Genomic DNA, 14,696 nt, shown 5'->3' with positions numbered 1-14,696 from the left:
CTCTTGGGAATGTGCCATTCTCTGGGGAGCCTGGGCAGTGCCAGCACCCTCTGGGGAAGAGCCTTTCCCTGACACCCACCCTAAACATGCCTGGACACAGCTCCAGCCATTTCCTCAGTCCTGTCCTTGTCATAGGGAGCGGAGATCAGTGCCTCCCAACCACCAACATCCTCCTATTCCTTCTCTTCCTGGACACAACCCCAAGCAAAGCTGGCTGGGGTTCAGCAGAGGATTGAGCATCGTGTCTGAAAGGAGAGCCCTGAACAAGGGACGGTTTGTGAGCAGCTCGTAGCACTCATCTCCCTCAAGAGCTCCTCTCTTTTCCCCATATGGCTCCATGTGGCAGCTGGATCCCTGGAAAAGGGGCTGGAGCAGAGCCTGCCTCCCCTCCTGCCTCCAACCTCAATTTCTGGCTTTGCCTGGCTCAGCCAGACCCCAGGGTGGCCACCCTGAAGGTGCAGCCTTGGCCTTTTCTCTTGAGTCATCCAGGTCATGAACCCAGCCCGTGTCAGTTCTGGGCTGAAACGTGAGCAATTCATCAAGTTTTAAAACAACATCCTGATAAAAGGATGTTGTTGGCTCGTGCCTGTTTGGCCATGGGGAGATGCTGCCCTGACTCACATGAGAGAATCCCAAACATGACATTTCAAAATTCAGTGCTGATATTTTTGGGGTTTGTGACGTGTCACATCTTTCGCAGGTCAAATTACTCATTTCCAAAGTATCAGTTTCTGTTTGGAAACAATGTGTAAAACACTAAAATTTGCTCTGTGTGCCTTTCTTGTAAGGCCCTGGAGCAGACAGATTTCCACTTCTTTTTTATGTTTTTAAATTAAAAGCTGCTCCTTTGCAGTCTCCATCCACCCCTGCTGTCCACCAGCTCTTTAGAGAAATGGTGGAATGGGAGGAATAAGCAGCGATGTAAATTAATGCTCACAGGAAGCTGAGTTTTGTTCAACATTGGAACAGGAGATAAATCTGGAAAAATAAAGTTGTGTAAATGCTCTCAGGTGTTCTCCAAAGGGCAGAAAATCCTGGTTTTTCTGCCTTTCCCTCTGCTCCACACTGGAGCACCTAATAAAGGGGCAGTCTCACCGGCAGAGGAAGGTGGGATTGAGCTCTGGAGTTTCACTTCCAGTTCTTTGGGAGTCCAATGCACCAGCCAAGAAATATCTTGGATCTAAGGAGAGAAGAAGACGGGGTTGAAAGAGCTCTTTGTTGATCCTGAGTGGGAGCTGGGTGTGCACATCTGCTCCCGATCAATCCACCGGGCACCTCCGCACAGATGGACACAAGATGGACCAAAGCCGGAGCTGGTGCTGCCCTTTCCTTGGTGCTTTGGCTTCCTCTGAGGAGGAATCAGTCTCCTCCAGGGTCCTGGAGGAAACATCTCCCTCACAGAGCTCCTGTGGAAAATCTGCCTGCATCCAGCTATGCCTGGAATGTGGAAACTTTAACTCACAGGAACCCTTACTCACCGTGAGCAGAGAGCTTCCATCAGCAGCTCCTGGTGATATCATCTTCACCCGATTTGTTTGCTGCCAGCATGGCCCAGCCCACCCCAGGGATTTCGGGTGCTTTGGGCACTGGGGACAACCCTTGGAAGCCACCAGCTTGTTGGAATTCCTTGGGGAAGCTGCTCCAGATCCGTTAATCCCCATAAAGCCATTATTCATGTCAGGCCCTTAAGTTGAATGCCTTTTCCCATACCCGATAACTACGGGGATAAGGCAGCGGGGGTTGATGTTTCCACCAGGATTTTTCACACGCAGTCTGGATTTTTGATTTGTAGGGCCCAGTTTCGTGCTTTGCTTCGTTCAAATTCCCCATTTTTCTCCAGATCTGATCGGAGCCTTTCACAGTTTCTCCTCTTTCCATCCCAGAAATCATGATGTGTATATTAATAACACACACACAATTTGGGGCTGGCGTGGTAATGACTCCTGATCCCATCTAAGATTTCATGGGAATATCAAAATACATTTTTCTCCCCTCACAAATAATCTGCCTGAGCACTTTCTATGACTGCAATAAACCAGCCGAGAACAAGTGCTTTTAGTTTCAGAATAACTGCTCGATGATTTAAATCTAAAATTGCTCTCCAGATCTCTCTCCCCGCAATTCCAACCACTAAAGCATCCACGAAAAATACTGAATAATATACATAAAACATGGATTTTACACATCCCACCCCTTCTCCGCGCTGCTGGTGTGCAGCTAAACGCACATTAAAAGAACATTATCGAGGTTTAAGGTCGGACATTGGCGGATTAGGAAATGCGTGTTTCCTGCGTGGGGGAAGCGTGGGCTCCCTCGGGAGTACGTGAGGATGGGCATGAAGTCCATGATCACATCGGAATTTTTTGGTTTTGTTGTTGTTTGGATGGTTGGGTTTTGATTTTTGGTGGGGTTTTTTTGTTCCTTCCAGAGCCCAGGAGTGATTTTGGCCCCCCAAGGAGCAGCCCCTGCGCCTGGTGGAATCCCCACCTCGTTTAGGGCCGCTGTTCTCCTGGTCTCACAGACCCATTTGTTATCTTATCAATGTCCTACTCGACTTCCCAACAGATGAAAAGAGATTATTTCTCCCTGCTGCCTTGTGAGATGCCACGAGCTGAGCCCGCCTGTTTCAGAGGTCACAAGTACCCGCTAATTCCCGCTAAGGGATCATTCCCAGCCCTTAACGTTCTGCAGATGTTGGAAAAGGAGTTCCTGCTACTTTCCCGTTAGGACTTCAAATGGCAAACCGCACTGGCTGCCCAGGGAATTCTCACTTCGGGAAAAATCGGCTTCAAGGAGCTCGACTGCCACGCGTGGCTCGGACCCTGCCAAGGGACGGAGCTTTGGCTGCCAAACCCCAACCCCAAAGTCCTTCTGTTCCAAGGAGGGTTTAAAATTGATGGTGGCAGGGTGAGAACGAGCCTCTCCCGTTTCGTGATGTCGGTGGAATACTATGCAGGAGCAACGGCATGAAAATCAATGCTAATTAGCTGTGAAGTGAAAACAAAATGAAGCTTGACACTCTTATAATCTCTATTTTGGCATTTAGAAATCCGGCTGTGACTCCAGCGCTGGGAGAGAACTGCATAAATCCATAAAATCAGCTCGAGACACCCGTGAGTCTCCCTCACCTGACTGACAGGTCCTTGGGTGTTAAGCCTTGGATGAGAATGAAAGCTCAGCTATTCCAAGTTTCAGGAGCTGAGGGCAAAGCTTTACCAAAGCCAAAATGTTTTTAAAAGCCCTTAATGGAGGCAGGACATTAAGACAGAGGCTGAGGTGGTTTAAAATCCAACCTGGCTGTGGTGTCATTATTCACAGTCGGGATGGAATCCCATCTCTGCTGCCAGCCCTGGGATCTGTCCTGCAGGGCTTGCAGCTCCCTGGCTGTGTCCAGAGGCTGTCCCAAGGCATTTATCCCCGCGGGGGATGGCAGGTGTGAGGATCTCTCCCCTTTACAGAGGGGTGATACTGTGGAGAAATTATTTTTCCAGGAGTCCACAGCAGCACCAGTGAAGTGAGGACATGTGGGAGGTGATCACTCCCTTCCCCATCACACCATTCAGCCAAGGAGGCTCTGTAAAAGCCACCAAAATCATGTGGATTATTCAGATATATCTGAATTCTGTCTCTGGAAAAGCTTCATGTTTTGGGAATAGAAAACATCTTTTAGGAGCCAGAGAAATGCTTTGGGGCCACTTAGAGAATTCTGGAAGGGTTTGGGTTGGAAAGAGCCTCTCACCTCATCCCATTCCACCCCTGCCATGGGGTGGGACACCTTCCACTATCCCAGGCTGTTCCAAGCTCCACCCAACCTGGCCTTGGACATTCCAGGGATGGAACAAGTGGATTCTTGTGAGGGGTCAAGTTCAGACACGCTGTTCCTTAGGGCTGTCTGACCTTATCCCAGGGGCTGGGGCATCACCTCAGATCAAACCTCCCCTGCAGCAGGATGATTCCTTTTGGAGAAATGCATCCAGAGCAGGAAAACAGCTCAGTGATCCCGCGCAGATCCGGCTCTCCTGTTCCATATTTATGATTTGTTAGCGCTGGCAGGAAGAACAAATTGCACGTCGGGGGTGCTCTGCCATCCATGAAATCACATGGAGCTCAAGGACATTCCCTGCCTTGGGATGGTGGGGCAGGAGCAGCCTCCAGTGAGCAGGAACACCAAACTCTGGGATTTTGTCTGAGTTCCTGCTGCTGTTGTGCATTCCTGGCTGTAAAAAATCAGCACAAACACCTTGGGAGGGACTTGCATCCACAGGGATCAAAGCCTGCGAGTCCTCATCTGGATGATAGCACAGGATTGGATTTCAGCAACAAGGAAGAATTGTTTTGAGGGCTTTTTTTCCCAAAGCCCTGTTGGCATTTGAAGGAACACCAGAGTTGCATTAGACTGAGCTGGCTCTGAACTCTGATGTGAACTAGGCCTGAAGATCCATAGAAATTTATGGAGAAATCCCATTGAATTTCTTGTGCTTTAGCTCAGAGTGAAATGGCTCCTAGATGCTGCTGGAGAATATCCTGCAGACAAAAAGATTTCCTTCTCCGTTCCTGCAGGTTAATTATGGAAATTCCTTACACAGGATCAGCAGTGCCAGTTGCTGGGGAGACAGGAAAAGTGTTTGTTAGGGAATTCTAGCCTGGAGCAGCATAAAAATTTTCTGACAGGATGGTTTTCCATCAGAAATATTGATATGCTGAAGGCAGCTTGTTTTGCTGAACTTCTTGGATTTCAGTGGAATTTGGTATTAGGAACTTGCTGAGTTGATCTCTGCTAAGGTTGCAACTTTCAGGTTTAACCTCTTTTTATAACGAGATATTAAATTCCAAGATTTATTTATAATGTAGTTTCTGCAATGGATAGGAAATGAGTAAGCTTGGAACATTTTTAGTCAAAGGATGGAGTTCATTTCACAAGGAATTTTGAAATCCTTTTGCTTGCATCCCGTTTGGGGCTGGAAAAAACGAGTGAAATTGTGCAATCCCCACTCCTCACCCAGCTCTGGCCAATCCCAGTGGGTGCTGGGGGCCACGGGCAGACTCTGGGAGCAGCTTCCAGGGAAAAGTGCACCGGATTAGGTCAGTACTGCATGTCCTTACCCATTCCTCCCAGTTCCTCCCCCTTCCCTGAAGGCAAAGCAGCTCAGAATTGTTGCTGAAGAGCACAAAACTCAGCGAAGGAGAAATGTCATTTTTTGGCCGCGGCACCACCGAGGCGAATTCGTTATCCCGAAGAAGTTCAGAGCGTTTCTCCTCCCCCAACCCCCTTCATTCCACCTCAAATATTCGGTGATCCAAAGCTTTCCTGGCTGCACACACATATTTGTAATTCCTGCCCGTGTGAATGAGTAACAGCAGCACAGACCCTTGGAAACATTGCAGGAATTTTTTGGGAGCCATTTGAAACTCTTCACGCGCTCGGGCGTTGATTTTTATTGTTTTCTGTCCCTCAGGCACAACATTTCCCACCATAAAGTTGCGGGGACGAGTTCAGAGCTGCATTTCAAAATTTGTTGGGCTGGGAGCTTTTGCTTGAGGGGTGCCAGGCTGGGATTAATCAGGCTCTGAGCTGCAGAAAAACCTCAGGAATTTCAGGGGGGAAAAGCAGGATGGCCATGGGCATCCATGAGGGGAAAGCACCAAGCAGAGACCAGAGAAGTGAGGATTGGACAGAGCCTGAAAAGCAAATACAGAGAGGAGAAATCCTCTGGGAGAATAATTTTTCTGGGATTTGAGAATAGAAGATCCATGGGAATGGGGCAGCTAAGAAACAAGAACAGCAAATGTTCCACTTTAGGAAACTCCCGATGGCTGCAACAGCAAAAGCTGCTCCAGCAAGTCCTCGCTCCCAGATTCCCAGATTTCTAATTAACTCCAATTGTGGAGGCAGCTCCTGCACGGCCCTGGCAAGGGATTGGCTTCGGGAGGAGCTGCTCTCCAGAGCTCTCGGAGGGAGGCAGCACAAAAATGAGATTTCAGCCAAGCCCCGGGTCAAACAGGACATTTCTGGGTCACCAGGGCCCTGGCCTGGATTTTCAGCAGCTCTGCCTGCAGCCAGCAAGATGAACTGCAGAGCTTTGCTCCTTTTCTCTGCATCCTTTGAGCTGCTGCTGTGGAGTGTGGAAAAATGAGACAATTCCAGGGGCTGGAGCTCAGACAGCACCAGTATGGACGGATGGATGGTGGTGGTGGTGGTGGCCATTTGGGGCTTCCACACCACGGGGAGAGCATCTCCCACTTCAGCAGCTCCTAAAGCAGATTTCCCTGGAAAAGTGTGAACATCCCTGGGTCACACACAGCCCTGGACTCCCTGCTGAGCCAGGCTAATGAGGCGAGTGTTGGTTGCAGCAGGTTTCACACCCTTTCCACCCTGAGATTTCCATAGGCAGGGAAAGTTCCTCGCTCTAATTAAATGACTCAGAAGAGCCCAACTGGTCTTCTAACACATTCTAGCTCTGCTCTTGTTGTCAGGTGTTTCCACAGGAATGATTCAAGGTTGGAAATCTCTTCTTCCTACACCTGAATTAAGGAATTATTGGAAGGCTGCAGAAAACGAGGTCTTCACTTTATTCCCAGCTTGGTGGGATGTGCATTGTCAAAGAAAGGCTGAAGGGAGCCTGAAGGAAGTTGCTGCTCCATCCCTTCACCTCCAAACACCACAAATCAGCCAGATCCAGGATTTCTGGGCTCTCAGGAACAACCTGGCAGCAGGAGTGAGAATAAATCTCTCCAAAACTCTTGTTGGATGCATTAAAAATTAATTCCTTTGCTCAGGTATTTCGTTGGAAAGACAAGACAGAGCCATGAGAAGTTGTCCTCAGATAAAACCATGACATCAGCTCACCCAGGGCTGTCTGGGAGCCTTCAGGAGCCCGAGCTGAACTTCCCAAATTTTTGCATATCCCGTGCTCAGCACATCCCAGTGAGCGGCTGCCGGCCGGGAGCTCACGCACAACTTGGATTTCAGCTGGAACATGTATTTGCAAAGTCCAAGGAGAGCCTCATTTTTTCACCATAAAAGGTTGGGAGCGAAATTCCAGAGCTGAATTAACACGTCCTGCTGCTCCTCCACGTGGGAAAAGAATGCTGAGTCCTCCCACGTCGCTTCTTCCCATCCCAGGCCTTCTTCCCTCTTTCTGACTTGTCCCTGCAAGTCAGACCTTGACTGCCATGAGCCAACAATTAATTAGAAGGATATAATTACCTCTCATCAAGAGAGATACCTGCAGAAGCCAGGTCTGCCTCTCTCCGTGCTTACATGGCTTTTATCCCGCTGCATTTTCTAAATTAATTGGAGTAGTCCAGAGTTTTCACAGTTCTGGGGGGAAATCTGGCACAGGAATCTCTTCTGACCTCCTGCTAATAAATAATGATGGGAAGAGAGGATTATCCAGCAGCCAAATGTGCTCCTGAGGGGGTTGGAGGGGTTATTCCTGCTGGGAATGGGATGCCCCTGTAGACCACCATCCCTGCACGGTGCTCAGGTCACAGCACTGCTCCACATTTCCAGCCTTGTGAAAATCAGCAGGGGATGGAGGAGAAATCTTTTCCAATAAAAGGAATTGGGAATTCAGCTTTGGAATTATGTCACTTGGGAGTGAGAAGGATGATCCTGCCACAGTTTTCCCCTGTGGAAATGAGGATGACAGAGTGGGCTGACAATAACTAAAAGCTAATTTTAGACAATAAATTGTTAAATTTTCAGCTTTCTAGAATTTTCTGGTGCAAGAAGAAGAGAACCTTGCTCTGTTCCTGGTTCTCCTGCCAGTTTTCCAGCGGGATGTGGGACAAGCCAGTTCATGTCTCCATGCCTTTCCTTATCTGAGGTTCACAGTAACTCCCAGGCTCCAAAGGGCACCAGGAGGGTGAATTCGTCACCAGCACCTCCCAAGGTTCCTCCTGGGAGCCTGGGATTCAGCTGGAAAATGTTCCTGCTGATGGATCCTTGGGTGTTCCTGGCAGGAGATGGTGCTGTCCCATCCCATCCCTGCTGCCTGCCACATTCCATGGGTGTTCCCAGCTCCAGGAGACTCCAAACCCAAGTGAGCTGATCCAGCACCAGATGGAACATTCAGGAAGCAAATCCTGGGCCAGAGGGTCGTGCTGCCAACCTACAGAGCTCCAGGAACGCCTGGGGCATTCTCCAGAGCTTTTCCCGCTGGGAAAGGCTGAGATCCTGCTGGGGGGTGGGAGCAGTGAGCACAGGCAGCCCCTGGGCTTGGGCGAGGAGGGTGATGCCATTCACACGCTGCCATCCCTGCCCCAGTGCCAGTTTAGCCACACCTGGAGCTCGTGGTTGCCCCAGACAAGCCAGCTCACATCCCTGACCTTCCCAAAGCTGCCCTGAGTCCAGCCTGGAGAATTCCCCGTTTCCTCAATGGAGGATTTACCAGCTGTGGGGATTTTGGGGATTTAATAGCTGGTCACCGAGGACAGCAAGGAGCTGCATCTTACCGGGGTGGCAGCTCCCTGACTGACACCCAGATGTCCCCCAGGGTTGGCAGTGCCACATCCAGAGCCCTTGAGCAGCACAGCAGCAGGTCCTGATGGACAAAACCACTTCAATAATTGGGAAACCAGGAGGATTTTGCTGGAGTTAAACCCTCCCTGTGCCTGCAGCAGATGTGAGGGGACATGAGGTGATAAAGGCCCTCAGGAGATGGTGGAGCTGTCCCCACGATGCAGCTGAGGCCACTCGAGCTTAGCAGGGCCAGAAGTGGAGAAATCAGCTTGGAAATTGTTCCAAGTGTTCCCAAAGGCACCAGGCTGCTCCATCTCTGGGGTGAAGGCCTCTGTGTTCCAACGATGTGGGGCTGGCTGGATCCATGGGATCCCTTCCCAAGGCACAGAATTCCCTCCAGGAGCTGCTGGTGGAGCCAGGTTAGTGTTGGCTGCTCAGTCCCTTCATAGCAGAAGCTCAGGTCCTGGTTTTAGTGCAATGCCCAAAAATGGAGGAGCATCTCCTTTGGAGACCTTTCCACCTGAAGGGGTTTTTAGTCCTTCATTTTACTCAGCCTTGCAAAACCACTGTGAATTTTCCACAGGGGATGAGGGGGGTGATTAACAGGGATGTGGCACCCAAGCTGAACACCTCCCATCCTCTCAGCCTGGTGGGTATAACACAATCCAGGCATTTCATCCTCAGAAATCCTCAGGATCCCCATGCACCACATCCCTGCAGCTTCATGTCTGGGGGCACAATGCCCCAGGCTTTCAACTTGGGGGAAGATTTCAATCCACGCTGCTCACAGGGGGTATAAACCCAAAGGCCTGGGGATGAGCCATGGATAAAAGGAGATTTTTGCCCAGGAAAATCCCAGCTTTCAGTCAGCTGTGACAAGCCTGGGCAGAGGGACATCCCCCTGTCCCTGTGCCAGCAGGACACCAGACCTTGTGTCCAAAAGCATTTATTAAAGAGCCTCTCCCCCAAGCACAGCCAGGAAAGTGGCCTGGGCTGAGAGCCAGGGTGCTGGTGGGGGGATCCCAATCCCTCCTCTTCTTCCTCTCCAGCAGGTGGGAATCCCCCTCCCAGCCCTGGAGCCCTTGGCATGGGCACATTCCCTTGGCTCCCGTGGGCACCTCGGGAGCTTTGTACTGAGTCACCCTGAGCAAAGCAGAGATAAGGAAATGACTGGCAGCCCTCCAGCCTGCACAGATGCTGGCTTATTTTGAACTCCACAAATGATTTATGTGCTCAAGGAAGGATCCCAACACCTCCTCCTCCTCCTCTCAAAGTCCTTTTTAAAGTCCTCCATTCCTCCCTGTCTCCACGTTCTCCCTGTGGTGTCAATACCTTCACTCTGGGCACCCAAAAAAACCATGGGAAGGCCAAACCAAGTATTTTGTTGAGAACTAAATGGAGCTAAAGCTCCAGGGGGGCAAGAAAAGGTTTTGTTTTATCAGCAAACCAAACACCCTATTCGGGAGCAAACTGCTGTTTTCCCCCTTGGAACAGCCTCCTGAAAATGAGGCCAATGCAGTTTTCATTTGCAACACTAATTTGATGATCTCCAGCGGGTTAATGATATTGCTGGATTTAATTAAAGCAGTTGTTAGTCAGGCTGAGTCCCTCCTCCTTAGGAAGGGCCTGGTGTTTTGGAAGCACTGCTGACATCCAGCAGCAGAGCCCAGCCTCTGGCCAGAATCATGGAATCATGACCATGGGCAGGACATGGGGGTACAGCCCCAAATCCCTGTTTCATCCCAAAATTCCTGTTTCATTCCCAAATGCCTGTTTCAGCCCTAAATTTCGGTTTCATCCCCAAATGGCTATTTCAACCCCAAATCCCGGTTACAGCCCCAAATCCCCATTACAGCCCCAAATCCCTGTTACAGCCCCAAATGCCTATTTCAGCCCCAAATTCCTGTTTCAGCCCCAAATACCCATTTAGTCCCCAAATACCCCTTTCAACCCCAAATTCCTGTTGCAGCCCCATGTCTGCTTCAAGGACCTGATTGCCCACAGGGTTTTCTTAGCCACTCGGTGCCACCAAGTTTGACTTCCACATTCAGGTGACACCCAAGAGGGACACAGCCCCACTCCTGCAATTTCCCCTCATCTCTTCCCAAAATTTCCTGACACCACAGAGTGCCCTGAGAGCTTTGGAAGTGCCTAAAAACCCTGAGGAGCTGTCTCAGCTGTAACCCTGACTTCTCTCCAGCCTTAAAACAGCCCAAACCCAGTAGTGGCCACTGCTTTCCATGGAAAACTTTCCCTGCAGGAAGATCCTGAGCAGCTGCAGTGAGTCACTGTGGGGTTACCTGGCACCTCTGTGGGCTCTGTCCCCGTGGTGACACTGCTCACCTGGTTTCTGGGCTGGTGACACCACTCACCTCGTTTCTGGGCTGGCTGTCACCTCCTCATGACTTGGAGCTAAATGATTTCCAGCCTGGAGCTGTCTGTGCCAGGGAAGCTGTGCTGGGAATGCTGAATGATGCTTTATTCTGCACCCTAAAAACCCTCAGCCTCCTGCTCAGGCTCACCCTGGCCTCTCCATAGGTGCTGGACTTGATCTTGGAGGTCTTTTCCCACCTTCATTCTGTGGATGGGAATGTTTTGCCACAGGATGCTCTGGCTCCTGGTGGTCAATTTTCCAGCCCACTCCTGCATCCCTGCTTGGGGATCAAAGCCTTTTACCAAACTGTTGTTTCTTTGCTTGGAAAATGCCCAGAATGTGTTTGATGTCTCTATGTTAATTAAAGGAATAATAATCATCTCCTATAAACCAGTGATTCCCCTGCAAGTTCCCCATCTCATATCCCAATTAGCTGCAATGCTAATTCCCAGTGGGATGCCTGCCAGGAAACCCTGGGGAACGAGTGCCCTTCCTTACCCAGGACATGTAGATCCTTCCAGGGCTTTAATTCCCATCCCTACATTTCCTGTCATTAAGTTAATAACCCCATTGTTTTAAGTGAATCTTCATTTTGGGAGGCACAATACCCCAGGCTTTCAACTTGGGAGAAGATTTAAATCCCTTTTAGTCAGGGATGAGCCCTTGTCCCTTATGGCACAAACACCACAGGAGACAGAGCAAAGGGGTGACTTGTTCAGTACGTGGAAGTTTTTTCAGGAATAAATGCATTTTTTAATGGGTTCAACACAAATTCTTTGGTAATTTAGATATATAAGAATATGGGTGGGGTGACAGGACAAGGGGCAATGGCTTAGGACTGGAAGAGAGTGGATTATGATTAGGAAAAAAATTGATCCATGTGAGGATGGTGAGGCCTTGGGATAGACTGTGGCTGTCCCTGGATCCCTGGCAGTGTCCCAGGCCAGGCTGGACAGGGCTTGGAGCACCCTGGGGAAGTGGGACATGGTCCTGCCAACTCAGGGGGTAAAACAGGATGGGCTTTGAGATCCCAACCCAAACCAGTCTGGGATCCCATGATTCACAGCCTCCCCATTCCCTATTTGGCTCAGCAGCCCCTGGCACGGGGCAGAGCCAATGTCACCACCCCTGGTGACATCCTGGCTGCTCCCAATGCGGCTCCACACACCCCAATCCCCTGTCCTGTCAGGATTTTCCCTTCCAGCCTTTTCCTGCACACGAAGAAGGTTTCCCTTGTCACAGCCCGAGCCTGCATTTCACATTCATGCATTTAAAGCACAGACAGGGTGGTAATTAAAGCCTGGAATATTTTAAGCACTCGTAGTGATTGGAAGGTCTCGGAACTCAGCTCAGCATATGCTGCTCTCATAGTAAGCTCCAGTTCTGCCAGCTGCCTGCGTGGGCTCTGCTGCAATTCCCACTCTCCCATCAATGAGCTGCACCCAGGAGCAGGAATCATTCACTGATGTCGATTCTTTTGCTTTTTTTTTGGTCAAGGTGGGGATTAAATGTATTGTGTATTTTTTTTATGGTGTATTTTTTTGTTCAGACTCAGATGTTTATTAGTTTTTATCTATATTATAGTCTTGCAAGCTGTGGGTTCTGTAGTGCTTTACTAACAAGGTAAAAATGGAGCCGTATTTCTTTTTCTATGAGGCTTTTTAAGGATAAACTCTTTAATTAAGAAATAACACTTCAATTATTTTTATTTTTAACTTAATAACTAACTACCTGTGCTCCTAAATGTGGACTTTTTAATCTAATTACACAAAACCACCCAAACCCATGGAGAAGAAGGTGAAGAAGAAGGACCAGCCTCCACCTTAAACCCTCCATCTTGCTTTATAGATATTACTGTATTCTAAACCCTTAAACCCTGAGTTTTCCACCCTATGATGTTACACAGTTCTATTCAAACCACACACCTGTAATCTCAGTGTTATCATTCCATTTTGGAAGCTCCTCCACGGCCTCAGGTCAGGGCAGTGTTCTCCTGGGGGTCAGTGAAAAAAGCACAGAAAGTCAGAAATTCTCAGCACCCAGCGTTCCAAGAGCCAACCAGAGCAAAGCGTGGCCCCTTCTCTGCCCAGGAGCAGAACCCTGATGTTTGCCCAGCCAAAAGCTCCAAATCTGGAGTGGTTCAATGCGAGCATGGCAGGAATCCTCCATCTCCCAGCGAGGATCCTTTGCTATGGTTACACGAGCCAGGAAGAGAAAACGAAAGGTGGGGGATACTCGAGTGTTATTCTTTCTTTTTCAAGCCCAGCCAGTTCCCAGCGGCAGTTCCCGAAGCCGTGGCAGGAATGTCACCAGGCAGGAAGTGCTCGTGACTGAGTACCTGACCCAAACACGTGCCTCACCTTCCTCCTGTTTGTTTGGGTTTTTTTTTTTTTTTCTTCCCCTGGAAAGAATCCCATCCTCGCCTACCAGCTGGGAAATATTGCTGCTTCCCCCTGCGTGCAGAGCTCAGCTTCATCCTGGCTCGCTCTCGGGGGTTCCCCATGGATGGGGCTGCAGGGACAGGGATGCTCCGGGGGGATAAGGAATCCTGGGGTGGGTCACTCACATCCTCGCTGCTGGTGCTTGCACAGATCCATCTGGGGACTGAGGTGTTCCTCACCACAATTCCCAGCCTGTCTGTCCTGCAGAGGTGAGGGAATAATCCTGCTCGATAATAAAACCCATAATCAATAATTATAATCATTATCATATTTTAGAATCATTAAATAATTTATAGAAAGAAACAGTTGATCCTAATTAACCAGTAGTGTGAAGGGTGTTGTTAAGAACTAATCAGGTTCTGAGTGAACAATCCTACTTATAAAATATGCGAAGTTCCTAATAAAACTCCCTTTATTAGGAGCTATAAAGCGTAGTGTAAAACACTCCACGTGTGATTTGCACAACTAAAAGCCGATGTGAATTGTTGTGAAAGTGCTTCCAATAAATCACCAAAATCAGGGACATTCCCCAAAAAACCAGCGAGCTGGGAATGCCCCTGGAGCCACCCAGAGCATTCACACCTTCCCAGCCCGGCATCCCTCAGGCTTCAGGGCTTTTGGGGACATCCTGAACCTTTTCTTTCTCTCCTGGCTGGGAAAAATTCCCAGGTTTGTTCCTCCTGGGTGGCAGCCGGGCCAGCCCCGAGGGCTTGGGGACACCGAGATGTCCCTTAGGGGCAGCGCAGCTCCGGCTGTTCTCGGCCGGGAAATTTTCCTCGGAGTTTCCATCGGGAAAATCTCCTCGGTGTGAAATTCTCCCGGAGTTTGTCAGGAAACTCTTTTTTTTTCCTTGGAACAGCTCATTAGCACCCCAGCGGAAATCTGCAGGCTCCGGGCCAGGTTTCGTAATGCACCAGGAGCAACGCGGGGCCGGGAGGTTTGCATGGAAAAACCACAAAACTCCAGCAAAAATGAGAAACTCGGAGCTGGCTGCGTGTGCAAACATCGCCTTTCCTCTGCTCTGCACGCAGCTCAAGTGCTCTGGAGAAACCACACGGCCACAGCTTGTCCCAAAATAACTTTTTTAGAGGAATATCCACCACGTGGGATTGTCGGCTGGGTGGAAATCGCTGCTCTCAAGGGCTGGGGAAGGCTCTGGAAACACAAAATGTTGGATTTGTTCAGCCCTGGCCACGCCAGCCCGAGCTCCGGGCTCCCACACATCTCAGCTTTCCCCAGGAGCATGCCTGGGTGCAAACGAGAGGAAAAAAAGGAAAATCCAGCCAGAATCTCAGCACATTTCAGGGAATAAAGTGAAAAAAAAAAACCCTTTTATCTGTCAGAGTCAGATCCCACTCATGCTCTGGTGTACATCCACGGGGGAGAACGTGGGAGGAGGAAAACCTGCAGCTCCTGG

This window comes from Haemorhous mexicanus, chromosome 8 (assembly GCF_027477595.1).
Source record: "Haemorhous mexicanus isolate bHaeMex1 chromosome 8, bHaeMex1.pri, whole genome shotgun sequence".
NCBI classification, from domain to species: Eukaryota; Metazoa; Chordata; class Aves; order Passeriformes; family Fringillidae; genus Haemorhous; species Haemorhous mexicanus.
The sequence above is the reverse complement of the archived record's forward strand: the minus strand, read 5'-3'. Positions refer to the sequence as shown.